Genomic DNA, 16,494 nt, shown 5'->3' on the forward strand with positions numbered 1-16,494 from the left:
TGGACCCTTCAAAACCTGTTCGACAACATTCAAACACATCATGAGGGCCACATGTGGAGGATCATTTGAACATGTGTCTTTTGTGCTTATTAAGTCATTTGGTTGAATGGAATCCTTCAAAGACTTAATCAATCAAGCATAGAAATGTTAATGGCTCTTGAGAGTTATCTTTGAATTGAATTCTTCAAGAACTTTAGTCATTTAAGCATTTGAGAAACATCTCAAGCTTTTGCATAAGGTTCCCACTAACACTTAGCAAGCCAACAAGCACCTCATGCTTGGGTAGGATTCCCACCTCAAGGTCTTGCCTAAGGTTTGCCTAAGGTCAAAAGACTTTTGAACACTAATTTTTGGAGGTCTTTAATGAAGTTAACCCTATGGACTTTAAACTCCATTAGGTAGCATTGCTCTTTAACATACCATCTCTCATTTGGACCCCTTTTAACCTTGGCCCCGTGTTGAGACAGATCCATAAACACATGTCTATATTCTAACCCTTGTTCCCATTTATTCTCCCACATTAAATGATCAATTTAATATGAGAAAATCATTTGGGTTGGTTAGATATTAGGTTTTATGACACACACACACACACACACACACACACACACACACACACACACTGAGGATAACGATTGCAAATATGCACTTTACAGCCAGTGAGGGGAGAGAAAGAGAGCTTGGAAAACTTTTGAAGGGAAAACAAGAAGAACAGAGAGAACACAATGAGGGAATAAGAGAGGGAAACTTTAAATATTTGAAAATTGAAAAAATACTATTTAGAGGGAGAGTAACTCCAAGCAAATCTAGTAAAATCTACACATACTCTTCATTAAAAAAAGCAAAAGTATTTTTATATAAGCATGTCTAAGATATCTATCCGACCATTCTAGCCTGGGGTCAAATCTTGATCAAGTTTTAAGTATTTCCTTAAATTTCCAAATAAAGAGGCCCTCCCATACCCCATTCTCTTCCTAGTCATTAGGAGTTGTTTCTTCCAACGTATGACACAACTGCAATGATGTATGCGTGATGTAAAAATGGTTTTGACATAGACTAGAGAGGTGGCTGAGTATGCCAATGACAATGATGTGAAGTTTCCCCTTAGCATTCCTCTTGATCTTATGTTTTTGAAAGGCATCACTTCCTTGCAGTGGTTGTTAAGTAGAGATGAGATCTTTTGTGTCACACCATATTGTGAGTGGTTTAGTGCTTTCTCTAGGGGGAGGCTTGTTCAAGTACACTTGGCCAATGGCGTGTACTGACATTGCAGGTGTAGGAGTTGTACACATGCCATTAACTAGAGGTGCATCGTATACACTAGGACATGTGCGTTGTGTTCCTGAGATTGTGCAAAGTCTAATCTCACTGAGATGCTTGAGAGATAGTGGATGTCATGTACTGCTTGGAGAGCAATCATTTCATTTGCAGTAGGGTTCCCTAGAAATCGTGTGTAGAAATCGTGTGAACAGCTAGGAGCTACATCGTTATCCATTATTTGTTTTTATGTAAGAAACGGCATGATCTTGATTACAATACTAACATGTGATGAGAAAGAGACAAGACATGTTTCATTTGTGGGTCAGCTCTAGTAGGCTCAGGAGGCAAGGCATTTAGTTGTGCAGAACATGTCAATGGAGTCTCGAAAACCAAAGGTAGAGCGAGAGTGCTCTAGTGAGACACAATAGGCATTGTCAAAGTCGGTGCGGGCATAAGTAGAGTGGGTTTGCTCCCTAGAGACACAAACAGAGATGGATGACATGGAGTTTTTGATATGCTTATGCTAGAGGCTGATATGGTGATGCATGATAGGTTGATACATCTATGGATGACCAAAAGATCATCCCGGTATCAGGTATGACACATATATACATGATGAGTTGTCCTAAGGATGTAGAGTATGTAGATATCTTTTAGGTGTCTAGGATAACTAGGGTTGCATAGATTTTGTTAGCATTTGAATGTCTCATTTACAACCTATGAATGTCGAGATCGTACCTAACAATTGCAATGTGAGCATTTGTAGCAAGGATTGTCAGCCATACAATGGCTGACACTAGCATGACACATTGTGGAGATATGCATGTCATTACGGGATACCTTCAGGATATGCATGTAGGCCCTAACATGAATACACATGCTTGCCTATCACCAGAGCCAATACGGTTGTATATAGATTGAGTGAGCAATCCGGTGGGTGTGGGTTGAGAGAGTTTCTCACCTTTATCTTGTACATACTAATAGTTTACCAAGTAGGACCCACTCATCGGCACATTTGATTTTAAGTGGGAGTATGTTGGGGTAAAGGTAGGATGTGTATCACCCCAAGGAATAGACACGTGGGATGCGGCTTACTACTTCCCACTAATGACTGAATGACTCATTATGGCTAACCTTAGTCTTTGATAGATAGTCAGTGCATTCTGCACTAAAATTCACGGTTGCTTGAAGCTTCCTACTCTACATGCATTGGTACGCTTTCGTTGATCATGCAGGGTGTCCAAAGGGAACTTCATACTAGTGTGGTAAGGATACTGAAACATTCATCTTGCTGCAAGGTGCACGATCTTTCAAGGTTGTGATGAGGACCAATTCCTCGCTCCCAACCACCACGGTTCTAAGATGGAAAATCTCCGCTTCAAGGATGGAATTAATATTTTATAGAAGCTCAGGGTGGGGAGAGAGTAGAGGAGGTGGAAGTTTCTACGACACTCTGAACACCCATGGGGTACTCAAGAAAGAGTTGGGTTTGCTAAGCTCTAGGGACTCTTGAATGACTCCTTCTACATGTATGTGGGGGAGAGTCACCTTTGCTACTCGAGTGCTCATTGATCAAGAATAGGAATGTGGAGTACTTTGATAGAAATCTTGTGCCTGCCTTTCTGTTTTTGACTTGCGTCACCTCCACATTAGTTAACTATACAACGTGGTTTGCCTCACTCCTCGAATAATTGCAGTTATTGCTTGAAGGATCGATCTCCTTGTTGTATGTGGAGTAATAGATTACATTGCACCCACCGGCCGAGGTAGCCAGGTGCACTTTACAATGTATGTATAAAAGTATGCCAAGAAGACAGATGGTGTACTTTACAATGTACGTATAAAAGTATGCCAAGGTTTTTGAGAAGGTGTCTTGATGGAGGCTAAAGTTGGCTTTGAGGTCGGGGTGGGAGGTGAGATATTCAAAGATGTCCTAGCAACCCTCTTAGTCGATCTCCATGAGGAAAACGAAGAATGCTTTGTGGGCATGCATGAAAAATGAGGGGCAATAGGCTCTTTTTATAGCCTTTTAAATGGCCAGCCAAATTAAAATTTGGAGCTATACACTATCAAAACCAAAATTTTCATAGCACACAAGTATATACAAAAGCACTTGACTATATATAAAATAATTAAGTGAAGGCGAGCATGATTTGCACTTGACAAATGTACATTCATTGATAGATTTTGATCAATTCGTCATTACAAAAGAGTCAAGATTTTGCCATGTTTAGTCTAACTATCATTTGAAAACTAGCTCTCTCCTACATCATGAATCTTCAATCTTTGTAGTTTCCTCCTCCTACTTGGCTATCTACATTGACAAAATCATTGAAAAAATTCAATATATGCTCATAGAAATAAAGCTTGGAATCTATACTATATATGAACCAAATTAAATTTTTCAAGGAAGGAGAGACCCTTCATGTTGTGTCGCTAGTTGTTTCACTCAAAAGAAAACCTTTCTAAAATGCAAAAGGGAGAGTAAGATTGTAAGCATAACAAGCAACTTTTTAGCTTTTATTAGAATGTAAAATCAAAAGAATTTCCTTTTTTTTAGTAGTAGAAAGTGTTTTAGTAATAGAAAGTCAAAGACTTTCTACTCTACATATTGGTTTAAATGCACATAACAAAAAGCAGATAAATTTAGTGGAGATTTTAATGAGAATTTAATTTTTGAAGATATAATTGGATTTATCTTTTCAAAGGTTTTTTTAAGACCAATATTGATATTTTTTTAAAAAAGTTTTTATTTCTTTTAAGAGATTGAAAAAAAAGCTCGTGTGGTGTCGACTTGGGGTGGTTTCACTTTGAGAAAATACATGCAAATGAAGGAGTAGTTATCCATGTTATTGACCATGAATATGTGTGTGTGTGTGTGTGTGTGTGTGTGTGTGTGAGAGAGAGAGAGAGAGAGAGAGAGAGAGAGAGAGAGAGATTTTTCTTTCGAACTCATAGGGCAAGGACACCCTTCAAGCCCTTCAAATTTCTTGGCGGGGGGGGAGGGTCACTTAAAATTTATGCGACTATCACGTCAGTATAACAAAAGGGATTATTAATTTTTTTTCTCACATTTTCACATACAGAAGGGTTTCATAAAATGTAATTGAATTTTTTTTTACAGATTGAATTATTTGTCAAAAATTCACAGATAAGTAGGGTTCTTGAACGCACGTGATATACAAAATTTATACATAGTGACCCCCCCCTCCCCCCCCTCAAATTTCCAAGATATTATGGTTTTATTTGAGTAATAGTGTATTTTCAAAAGAGTAGCTAACGTTTTTCACCCATAGAAAATAAATAAAATGCCCAACAAAAATCAACCCTCACATTAACACCCCAAATAGGGAGAGAAATTGCCCAGTACCTTTTACTTGTTCTTGGATATTTTGTCCTTTTTATTTTTAAGAGTTAAACCATGGGCCATGCTTAAAAATCAATAAATTCTCTAAATCTTGACAGACAAAGGTGCCTATCAAAAATCAACCCCCCCCCCCCCCCCCCCCCCACACACACACACATAAAGGAAAATGTTTTAGTGTCCAAATGAATGATGTAGCAAGCAGAAGGGAGAAGAGGAGAAAGAGAGAATAAAATGTTTAAGGGTGTAAGAAAATCTAAAAAGACGTTAAAGTTACATAACAAGTCTTTAACACTTGAATATCTATGGGAAGGAAGGAGAGAGAGAGAGAGAGAGAGAGAGAGAGAGAGAGAGAGAGAGAGAGAGAGAGAGACTCTCTCTCTCTCTCTGTCTCTCTCTCTCTCTCTCTCTCTCTCACACACACACACACAGAGGTCTTGAAAAAATAAGAATTTAAAATGTTGTAGGAGCGATCCAATGAGATCTCAAAGATCTATGAGAGAGAGAGAGAGAGAGAGAGAGAGAGAGAGAGAGAGACTCTCTCTCTCTCTCACACACACACACACACACACACACACACACACACACACACAGAGGTCTTGAAAAAATAAGAATTTAAAATGTTGTAGGAGCGATCCAATGAGATCTCAAAGATCTATTCGATGGTCTCAAGTTCAAGACCTTAGAGAGAGAGAGAGAGAGAGAGAGAGAGAGAGAGAGAGAGAGAGATAGCCATCTATATTTTTCTTTACAGAGATTGAGAAAAAGGAGTTTTCTCATCCTTTTCATGCATTGATTTCAGGTCATCACTTCAACCGCAATGCCAATTTGTCAACTACTATAACACGATGACAAGTCGTATGTGTATGCACACATGAGCTCCATGCAAATTGTTATCTAATATGTGTGTGTGTGTGTGTGTGTGTGTGTGTGGTTGTGTGTACTCAAATAGGGTATGCTACTCATATTCTCAAATTTTCAAGGAACCTAATGTGTACACAAAAAGAGGCTGCCCTACATTGCCTCGATGTCCAATCGCACATTTAACAAAGCAACAATTAAACCAAATGGTTGGTATAATATAGATCGTGCGCAAGGAAATAGCATTAAGGAGAAAGTTGGACTCACTTTTGGGCCCTGTAAGAAGTGCCACGTCGGCTTAGAGAGAGAAAATGAAAATGTTAAATTGTGCATTTTATGTGATACTTTTGTGCGCAACAAAAAGCCAAAATGACATTCTTTGGTAGGTAGCTGCCATCTTTATCATTCTTATCCTTCGTTCTCTTGTCAGGAATCCAACTAACTGTATGACTAATGATTTGAAATTCCAACTTACAAAGCGTTCCCTCCAGAAACATAAGCCACACGAACTTTATCAACTCTAAACTTGAGAATATGGTCTTCCCTCCCAAAACCTGAGATATTTCATGAGTTTCGAGTCTCCGTCTTTTTCTCTATCACCTCTAGGAATGGAGAACGCTTCTTTTCTTGATGAAAACACTAATTTGAACTTGCAATCCTCAACCCCTTCATCTTTAACACTTACCCAAAGAAAGAACACACATCATCTTCATGTTGATGTATTGCAAGAGTACGCACCGTTGCAGAAACGTAGGAGGGAGTCTTTCTTATCTCAACGGGAGAAAGAACTTAGAAGGACAAACAAGGAACATCATTTGGATTTGTGGACCGATGGGTCTATTTATCCAAAGGATCCTATGACAAATGTGCCACCTTCCTTTGCTAATATCACTAACCTCTTACATTTCACAGGCGATGGCAAGGATGGGCTATTGGGATACACCGAACATTTGGAAATGAGAGGATTGAATGCGGAAAGGCAAAGAAACTTCCTGGCGATGGAGAACATGCAGCTGAAGAAACTTAATGAAGCATGCTCTCAAAAGATTTCATCAAACAAAGAGACAATCCAAGGGCTTGAGAAGAAGATCACAAGTTTGCGAGAGAAAGACACCGTGCTGTCTTTGTAGTGATCATTGGAGTCTGATGTTATTTGACATGGAAGCTAAGATTGTTTACTACGCAAACTCCGGGCAAAGCAGGGCGTTTCACGGTCGTGTAGAAACGTAAGGCCCATCTGGGTACATTTGGAAGTAGTGTCTCTTTGTAATGTGTTGCTGACTCAAGTAGTTATGTATGTAGTGGTTATGTGTTGCTGACTCAAGTGGTTATGTACGTAGTGCCGCGAAAAAACTTGTATGCTGTGTAGAGCATGTTTTGTTAGAACATGATCTAGGAAATACCATACGGCACGAACGGGTAACCGTGCCCACGCAGATTGATGACTATAGCTAAAGCTAGCGAACCTATTTGAATGCCCTGTTGCTCCTCAGTCAAATTATGGATGTACCGAACGTAAGTAATCGTGTTGTTTTATTGTTTGCTGCAATGTTTGTATGAAGCAACAAACGTTTGTATCACGCTTCTACAGGAACTTCAATTACATAACTACACCCCCAACGATGTGCGATATTTTTTTGTAATGGCCATCCACAACATATTATAATCTCGATAAACAGATGCACAAGAGAGAAAGGGGCGAGAGCTGAGGAGTTCGAACAGGCACGCATTAACAAAATGATGCAACACCACAATTAGACTCAAGAAGACGTTCGAAATATGCAAGAAGCAATAAATCAATATTATGCGGACGCCACATAAGTAGAGGAATGGGCTTCACGTCGACGGCAAGAGCAAGAACAGAGGGAAGCTTCGCAGGTGCAAGATGCATGGGAAGCCATGGAAGAGACCCATGATTTCGAGCGACGCGAAAGGATGCCCGAGACCAGCGTCCCCAGAGGCAGAAGTAGCAGCAACCGGAGCAGAGGGCAGGGGAGCAAACGGAGCAGAGGGCAAGGGACCAGTGGTGGCAGCAACCGGGAGAGAGGATAGGGGACGAGTGGCACAAACCGGGGGAGAGGACAGTAGCAGGGAAAGGGAGCAGTTTACTTGTATAAATCTTGACAGAAACAACACAATATGTAAAGTTTTGAGACAATGAAAATGTACATTTTTGAAACATTGTTTGACCGACACAAAATGTCTCTGGATTAGTCATTTTGAAGAGTATATCATGGTTTGCATGGCATCAAAGCTCTTTGCGTGCACAAGATATGTGACCTAGCTTCCGGTGGAAGCAACTAAGTGAAGTGTATTTGTGAGTGACTCTTTGCACAATGTTGTTTTCTCCTTGCGTCTTGGAATCTGAAAAGAAGAAAAAGTCAGATTCTGTCTTAATGTATTAAAGACAATCAAAATTCATCGATTTAGTAAGCACCTTTCTATTGTTGAGACTGAATGCATACAATTCCGGCAAAAGTGGAAGTTCTTCACATGTAAGATCTACCCTCAGCTGTGCAAGAGTTGTGCTTGACATTGTCTCCATCACAGTAAGTAGGCTGTCTCGAAAGTAGAGCTCCATTGATAAAGGTTTATTCCGGAGGCTATTCTCTGTATCTTGGTCGAGTGGAATAAGCTGCCCACTAAGAAGATGATATCTAATATAGTAAAACGACACTAAGCAATTTTGAGAGCTTACAATGAACTTGCAAATTATGGACTTCTTTTGCAAAATACAGATTTTGCTCTGTGATTGTTTTCTATCCCAATTATCATCTAAAAAGTCCAAACAGCTCTCAGACTTGCAAATGAACATTGTTGCGATAGTTCTTATTTGCTCATCGCAGAAAAAATCTACAAACACTTCTAGAGGCATAAATAGTGCGAGCCGAACTACTTTTGTGGCAATTGAATACTTGAGGGACTTTTGTATATCCTGAAACAACTTATTCCTAAAGCTTTCACTAGTTTGCGAAGCTGGCAAGGAACAATCCTTGTTGTCAAAGGATGGAAGTGATAAAGGAGCTACACGACCCCAACCAATGAAAGTTCTCGGTTCCACATATGACATATCATAAAAAAATATATCTACAAGCTCCTTGTGTTGTCTTCCTCGATACATTTGCTCACCAATAAATGCATGGAAAGCATCAAAAATCCCAACTATGCTCTCAACTGGTTGCCAATCTGTCCTATTCGATGGATAAATATCTGAAACATACCAAAGATGATATCCACCACTTAACCTTCGAATATAATTATGCACTAAGCGAGATGCTCAAAATAACTTACAGTTGGGTCGATGCCTTGGAAAACTTGGAGGAGATGTTTGCAACCTTAAGTCTGCATGCTGGAAAGCATGTTGTATGAGGACCTCTTTCACCTGCTTGCTTTGTGAACACACTTTAAACTCTTTAACTTGTCCCTTGAAAGCCTCCACGAAATCATTGCGTTGCCTCTTCTTCCTCCTTCTAGTTTGTAGTAGAACCCAATTTCCGATAGTTATTCGAGATGGTATCCATGCTTGATCGTCTGTAGTATAACTGTCAAAATGCTAACACAGTCAATGGTAGTGCTAGGCCTTCGAGAAGTAGTCATGGTGTGCAATAGAATACACAGAAAGGTTAGTGCAAATATGAAAAAGGGAAGAAGTTTTGAGAGGGAAGTAGAGCTACTCAAAGTCATATTTGGGCGGGAACAAAGATACTGGATAGAGTCTTCAATGAAATTTCTGACATTCCTCAGTACAGAGTTAGCACGACTTACGCATTTATGCCTTGAAAGCGTGAAATTGTACAATTTGATGAACAAAAATAATATTTTCTGTTTTTTTTTAAAAAGAGCTTGACTCCAAAATGTCGATTTTCAACGTAACGTTAGCCTCTTCCTAATTGGTCGAGCGCCACTCTCTCTCTAGAACTGAAAGGCCCAAAAGTGAGTCCAACTTTCTCCCAATGGCTCAAGCTGGTTGAATACAATCTGCTCTCTCAAAGAGGAATATGCTTTGTAATTAGAGGTTAGAGATAGATATAAATCAATGGCATGCATGATTTTAGCCACAGCCTCAATTTTACACCACGTCCTTCAGTTTAGCATAATGTAGAATCTTCAAGAGGTTGTGTAATACATTACTTTTAGGAATGCAATAGAATATACATGTAGGAATAGAGTATTGATAGTGTTTCACTTGGAAGAGAAGATATCTCTACAAGAATAGAAGCGGTTTTTTTGGCCGCAGCAACGCGCGCGTCACATACTAGTCGTACAATGACATAAGAATTGATTAAACCTTGCGACGAATCAACTTGAAGGTCAGATCATGGGTCCCTTTCACTCCCACTATAAGAAAGTGCTCACGAAGATAAGCAAAGTTCCAATGCTTGCTAACCTACACAGTTATATGAACAACGTTGCTCTCTATCCTTTCTCTTTGTCATCTGTAGAGGCAAGGTCAATGTCAAGTCGAATGGAACCACTCTTTACAAACCTGAAGAGAATTCTATTTTTCCATCTTGGACATCCAACACACATAATATGTTACGATATTGATCGCTCTTTTATTGTATGTGGTTAGCATTACAATTGGAATAACTAAGTTTGTAATGGTTAATTAATGTTCGTGGATGAATTGAATTTTCTGTTCGTCTCTGTTGAATCTTCTCTTGTACTCTAATCTACATAGCATTCACTCACCATTAGATAAAGAAGGTGAGATTTCAAGATGGCTTTCCAAAAAGGAAATCAAGATATGAGGGAAATAAAACACTATATATATATATATATATATATATATATATATATATATATAATATATATATATATATATATAGAGAGAGAGAGAGAGAGAGAGAGAGAAAGAGAGAGAGAGAGAGAGAGAGAGAGAGTCACAATCGCTTGTTCTTGTGAAAAAGACTATTTACTCTTTAAAAGCTTTAAAACTAGAAAAGTACACAAAATAAAAGCAATGTAGTCTCATCCTAAAAAAAAAAGAACAAGTATAAATTGTGTGTTCATGTTGAAAAGAATATAAGATGAGCAAGGACGAAAAAAAAAAACAAAGCAAAGTCTTAAAAAGCCATGTAAGGCTATGAAATGAAAGGGACCCATTTGACAAATTCCATCATAACATTTAAGATGAGTCTCCATCGTTGGCACTGAAAACATTGAAAGTATGCATAACTCTACTCAACACTAAGGCTTCTTTTAAAAAGCAAAAAATAAAAACAAACAATAATCAAACATTACAAGCTCAACTATTCCAATTGTAATGCTTACCACATACAATAGAAAAATGATCAATATCATAACAGAATAAAATCACATGTACGATATGGCAGAATTTTTTAAGTACTTAGTACACAAACATGAGGAGACAACTACACACTCCGTTACGAATTCCCTTGATATTTTTCCAATTGGTCCAAGTACACCATTTAAAATGTATTTTTTGATTAATTTAAATATAGCTCACTTATTGCCCCAACAAAACATGGCTAAATCTATTTTCAAAGCTGTGTGAAATAAAAAGACCTATTGACAAACTAACAAAATAAGAGTTAAAGCCATTCAAAGCTTTGTGAATAAAAAGACCCATTGCCAAACTAAACAAAATAAGAGTCAAGTCCTTCAAAGCTGTGTGAAATGAAAAGACGCATTGATAAACTAAACAAAATAAGATTTCAATTATTCTCAATCTAAGGATTTGAAATGAAAATACCCATTGACAAAGCAAACAAAAGATATACATCCACATGAAAAGGCCGGTTCAATCCGTACTTCAAATGTCCACTTAACTCTCTTCTCCTAAAGGGCCTCTTTTCAGTGCTAGAAAAATGCATTTTTCCTAGCCGAAGAAAATAAGGGCAAACTTGAAAATTTTCCAATTTTTAGGTCAAAATTTGAAGCTTTGGCCCGTAATTGTAGTAAACCTTGTGAAAATTTCTCGGTTTTCTTCAACACAAACTCAAAATCTAACCGAGATTTTAAGATTTCAGCCGGTTAAAACACATTGGACCTCGGTTTTTTTCTAACACTGCTTCTTTCAGAAAGCCATAAAGGGAATCTTAGATGCTCAAGTGAGGTGGCAATACTTTTAATGTCCATGAGCAATCATAAGAGCAAATCTCAATAGTACGTGTGAGCGAAATTGTGGCCTAGTAATACTATGTGGTTAAATGGACTCCCCCATAGGCCTATCAAGACACTTATGGAGGGTCCTCAAAGCGTAGCCGAATATCGCCTTTCACACTTTGAAAGTGTCGTTGGAGAGAATTCTCAAGCTTTCCCTTCATTTTCAAGGAGGTGGGGGTCCGGAGATGCTTGAAACATTCCCTCGCTCATAGTATCACCTTTTAATCGGCTGTAGCGTGTTCAAACTATGCAAGACGATGATAATTTCATCAAAATCAGGTGATTTACAACCGGCTGCAGGTCAACATCCCTCCTTTCTGAGAACTATGTGGCCCTCGTCTCAAATCAAGCAAGCCCTCTACTTGTTGAAGGGCCCTTTAATTTGCAAGGCGTAGGGGGGTGCCCTCTAAGTGGAGTTTGAAAATGGGACCCCTCATCCTTGTCACTAATTGACACATTCCTAGGGAGGTGGGATCCATGGCCCACATTAGGCATCGAGAGGCAGGGTGCAATCGGGGCCATCCGATCGTTTTTTGAACTAGGTGTGAATTAAGAGTGAACTCGAGAGGTATGTGCACCACATTAAATTTGGTGTGAACTTGAGGTGAACTAAGTGTGACGGGGAGTCCAAGGGACACTGCACTAAAATCTGTCTCCAGGTTGGCTACGTAGTGACGTGGACGGGACGGCGGCATGTGGTTGCCACATGCATCAGCGCTGAACGGCCAGGATTCGAGATGCAGATTCGGAAATCTGGACGGTCCAGACTGAAGGCCGAAAAAATGTTTGGAGGGCTCAGATTGCACCACATGATCTACAGAGAGCGATGGCCCAGCGGCGGATGACTGCGTCGCCCGCTTTTGCGCTCTCGAGTCGCGACTCGGTTTTCCAACGACTCTCTCTCTCTCTCTCTGCAACCCCCCCCCCCCCCCCCCCCCCCCCCCCCCAAACACCCACACACACACACACACAGACGCACGCGCGGGTCTTCTGTGAGAGACCCATGTCTTAATTATCACCTAGGCCTACATTATTGCTGCATTTTAGTGGCTACACACAGGGTTCAAAATGGAGCTTTTTGTCAGCACATCACTCACAAGCAGAGACGATATGTATATATGAAGGCTGGTGATGCAACCATCTTGCAAGTTCCCCATTGAATAAGCGAGTTACATACATCATGGCTCTTGTCACTGGTAATGAATGGTAGAGTCCAGGTAATTGCAAGGTAATCTTCAGCCAGATAACATCATCTATGCACTGCCATATTAGCTTTGGGGCTGAATCTCATTTCAACGGATGGCTAGAGCTACAGATTTGGCCGTTATAATACACAATGCCTCACACAGATAACTACAATGCGATCAGACAACCTATCTCCACATGACCATGGGTGCCACTAAATTTCAGTTTCTGCATACATCACATGCAGAGCCTATCCCCACATGCTTATGGGTTCCCGTAAAGGTCGGTTTTCGCACATATCACATGCAGTTCAATCATGGCCACTCCTTCAACAGGTCATGACTGTGTCCAGATTTCACAGATTCAAATTCTCCAAGCATCTTGTGGTTGCCAAGCTCCTACCTTTTCTTGTTTTGTTGCTCTTTTTGTTCCCCATAATATCTCTTTGCGCCGTCCACGTTGATTATGTAGAGGCAGGTTTCTCCGCTTCTGCCATGTCGCATGTAGACAGCGATGGGATCTTTCTTTACTCAACAAGCTCAAGTTTTGCTGTGGCGCTGAATGCATTCACAGGCAATCCGTCTGTGTATTTAAATGTCATCCACACATCCTCTCATAAGATTGTGTGGACAGCAAACAGGGACTCTCCTGCATCGACATCAGACATGCTCAGCTTCTTACCTAGTGGGAACGTGGTGTTGATGAGTGTAAATGGCTCAAGTATGTTATGGTCCACAAAAACACGGGGTGCGACAAGAATGCAGATAGAAGAGACAGGAAACCTCATATTGCTAGATGCACTCAACAACACTCTTTGGGAGAGCTTCAACTATCCCACAGACACTCTTCTGTCAGGGCAGGTTCTAGGGACAGAAGGCAGCATGAAGCTTGTCAGCAGCATTTCGGAAACCAACCTTTCCTCAGGCTCATATTCCTTATCTCTTGAGTCTGAAGATTTGCGCCTCCTTTATTCTTCAAATTCGCATATCGCCCTCCCGTATTGGAGCATGTCGACAGATACGCGTCTAGTCAATTTTACATCTGGTGCACCAAGCCTCGCCCTTTTCACCAATACAGGAATAAGCCTAGTCACAAATGATTCAGAGCTGATTTCTCTGTTTCCTTGGAAAATCAATGGTACACTTAGCAGAGCCATTTTAGAAACAGATGGCAACCTGCGTGTATATGTTTTCTCAAGTAATGTTTGGGCACCTCTGTTTGTAGCCCTCTCGAGCAGCTGTGATCTTCCACTCTTTTGTGGTAAATTGGGTCTTTGCAATGAAGAGCATTGCACATGTCCTGGAACTCTCGAACCTGTGAATAAAAATATCATTACAGAAGGCTGTCGAGAGCCTTCGAAGGTCCCCACGTGTGGTAAGAATTCATCTACACCTATTACCTATTTTGAGAAGATTGCTGACAATCTTGATTACTTTGCCAATCAATACACTCAGCCAGCGAGGGTGAGTGGGTTGGATGCATGCAAGGATCTGTGTTCAAATGAGTGCAATTGCAGCTTTCTCTTTTTCCACAACCGAACCGGGGTTTGCTATCTTTTTGATGAGCTTGGAACTGTCCAAAGCACGAGTGAGTTGCCCCACAGTCTCTTTATGAAAACAACTGGTCCTTCTCAAGGTCCAAAAGCAGGGGTGGCCCCAACATCTCAAACTAAGGATTTGCCCCTGTTTCCCATCCTTGGTATCGTGGGATCTAGTACAGTGGTCATTTTTGTCATGATAGGTGTCTTCACCTGTTGGCGTCTAACAAGACATGCCGATGCGAATGGCCCGGGTGAACTCAGCTTAGATGATGATGAATTCCTCACTTCCATGCCAGGACCCAGAAGGTTCTCTTTCAAGGAGCTTCAAACAGCCACAAACGATTTTTCCAGGATGCTTGGGGCGGGCGGGTTTGGCTATGTATATGAAGGACTCTTACCTGATCAGACCAAAGTAGCTATCAAGAAGTTAGAGAGTGTGGGCCAAGGGAGAGAGGAATTCCGAGCTGAAGTAGCCATAATTGGAAGCATTCATCATGTTCACCTTGTACAGCTTTACGGTTTTTGTATGGATGGCATGCATAAGCTACTCGTCTACGAATTCATGTCCAATGGCTCTTTACACAAATGTATCTTCGAAAGTGGGGAGCACCACCAGGTGCTCGATTGGGATACCCGACACAAAATTGCACTTGGGACTGCCCGTGGATTGGCATACCTCCATAACGACTGCAGGGAAACAATCTTGCACTGTGACATCAAGCCAGAGAATATACTTCTAGATGAAAATTTTAATGCAAAGGTTTCTGATTTTGGCCTGGCAAAGCTTTTGAGCAAAGAGCAAAGCCAAGTATTCACAACCATGAGAGGAACAAGAGGCTATCTTGCACCGGAATGGCTCTTGAATTTACCCATATCAGACAGGAGTGACGTTTACAGTTTTGGGATGGTATTGCTAGAAATAATCAGTGGGAGGAAAAACTATGAGCCGGCGGAGACACCAGAGAAGTGCTATTTGCCAGCCTTTGCATTCGCACAAGCGGCACATGGTCATCTTGAGCAGCTCTTGGATGAAAGGTTAAGGGGCTCTGTTTCTGGTGACAAGGTAGCTGAAACCATTTGTGTAGCCCTCTGGTGCATTCAAGAAGAAATATCCTTAAGGCCCTCCATGGCAAGAGTGGTGCAGATGCTTGACGGAACCATATGTGTTTGTGACTTGTCTTCGTCCTCACTTCAATCGTTGCGGCTGCATGCCAGCATGGCGGAGGTCCTCATGGCTAGCCAGAAGACATCCAGTGTGGCCTCTGCTGAAAGCTGCCAAAGCCAAGGCTTGTTATCTCATGTAAAAATCTCAGCCTAGATAGATACTCAACTTTTGCAATGTTTTGTATACATGGGACTAGCCTTTTTGCAGTGTTCGAATGTGTGTAAGTGCGTGGGTGACATCTGTACACCCACATCATGCCTCTCGACATGTTCAAGTGCTCATCACTGCCACACTCGCATGCCACATTATGGCCTTTGCTAACATGCATCAGCCTGGTCATGTTCACGTGCCATCTTTGCGACAGTCACATGCCACATTACTGCCTTTAGATTTACTAACATGTGAAAAGACCAGGCTGATGCTGCTGAACATGTTCAAGTGCTCATCTCTGCCACACTCACAGGAAACATTACTGCTTTAGACTTACTAACATGTACAAAGATCAGGCTACAATGGGCAACGACACCTTTTTTGCTTCTTTCCTTCACAAACTTTTGTCATCCGTGCAAAACGAGGCATCATTTGGGACCTTTTACCTTCATCCACATGCTCAACTTTCACATTTTGCATATGGATTTTTCACGGGGTAAGCCGCTGAACATGTTCAAGTGCTCATCTCTGCCACACTCACAGGCCACTAGTAACATGTACAAAGACCAGGTTGCAATGGGCAATACCACCTTCTTTGCTTCTTTCCGTCTCAAACTCGAGTAATTGGTGCAAAAGGAGGCATCATTTGGGACCTTTTACCTGCATCTACATGCTCAACTTTCGCATTTTGCAGAAGGATGCCCTCATCTACATAAACTTCTGTGCAAGAATGGTGCCGGTGTATCCCTGACGGCGCATGTGCATGCGAACACTTCTGTACATTGTTTCTTGGTAATGCCCTCGTGTATGTTCCATTGCAAATATGATGTCTTAATATAG

The 16,494-nt window shown here is 40.8% G+C and overlaps 1 pseudogene; it reads left to right on the top strand.

Moving 5' to 3' along the window:
• Positions 1 to 12,567: 12,567 nt before the first annotated feature.
• LOC147460873 (G-type lectin S-receptor-like serine/threonine-protein kinase SD2-5 pseudogene) lies at positions 12,568 to 16,257 on the top strand (annotated as a pseudogene).
• Positions 16,258 to 16,494: the final 237 nt, after the last annotated feature.

This window comes from Adiantum capillus-veneris, chromosome 3 (assembly GCF_014529385.1).
Source record: "Adiantum capillus-veneris isolate H3 chromosome 3, ASM1452938v2, whole genome shotgun sequence".
NCBI classification, from domain to species: Eukaryota; Viridiplantae; Streptophyta; class Polypodiopsida; order Polypodiales; family Pteridaceae; genus Adiantum; species Adiantum capillus-veneris.